The sequence below is a fragment of the Mandrillus leucophaeus genome, unplaced genomic scaffold (genome assembly GCF_000951045.1).
Source record: "Mandrillus leucophaeus isolate KB7577 unplaced genomic scaffold, Mleu.le_1.0 Scaffold2066, whole genome shotgun sequence".
NCBI lineage: Eukaryota > Metazoa > Chordata > Mammalia > Primates > Cercopithecidae > Mandrillus > Mandrillus leucophaeus.
This window is the reverse complement of record NW_012102106.1, coordinates 11,972-13,084: the sequence shown is the minus strand read 5'-3', so window position 1 is coordinate 13,084 and position 1,113 is coordinate 11,972.

Here is a 1,113-nt window from a genome sequence, read left to right as displayed (position 1 = left end):
TCATCTCCTACAACTCCTGAAGTCACCACCATGCCAATCTCTACTCCTAGTGAAGGAAGCACTCTATTAGTAACTATTCCTGTCAGCACCACACATGTGGGCAGTTCTGAGGGCAGAACCCTTTCAACACCTTCTGTTGACACCAGCACACCTGTCACCACTTCTATCCAAGTCAGTTCATCTGCTACAACTCCTGAAGGTACCAGTATTCCAACCTCGATTCCTAGTGAAGGAAGCACTCCATTAGCAACTATTCCTATGAGCACCACACGTGTGACCAGTTCTGAGGGCAGCACCCTTTCAACACTTTCTGTTGACACCACCACACCTATGAGCACTTCTACCCACAGCAGTTCATCTCCTACAACTCCTGAAGTCATCATCATGCCAATCTCTACTCCTAGTGAAGGAAGCACTGCATTAACCTCTAGTCCTATCAGCACCACACGTGTGACCAGTTCTCAGGGTAGCACCCTTTCCACATCTTCTGTTGACACCAGCACACCTGTGACCACTTCTATCCGTGTCAGTTCATCTCCTACAACTCCTGAAGGTACCAGTATGCCAATCTCGACTCCTAGTGAAGAAAGCACTCCATTAACAACTATTCCTGTCAGCACCACACGTGTGACCACTTCTGAGGGCAGCACCCTTTCAACAGCTTCTGTTGACACCAGCACACCTGTGACCACTTCTGTTCATCTCCTACAACTCCTGAAGTCACCACCATGCCAATCTCTACTCCTAGTGAAGGAAGCACTCCATTAACCACTAGTCCTGTCAGTACCATCTGTGTGACGAGTTCTCAGGGTAGCACCCTTTCAACACGGTCTGTTGACACCAGCACACCTGTGACCACTTCCACCCAAGTCAGTTTATCTCCTACAACTTCTGAAGGTACCAGTATGCCAATCTCGACTCCTAGTGAAGAAAGCACTCCATTAACAATTTTGCCTGTCAGCACCACATCGGTGACCCTTTCTGATCCTAGCACACCTTCAAAACGTCCTGCTGACACCAGCACACCTGTGACCACTTCTACCCACATCAGTTCATCTCCTACAACTCCTCAAGGTACCAGTATTCCAACCTCGATTCCTAGTGAAGGAAGCA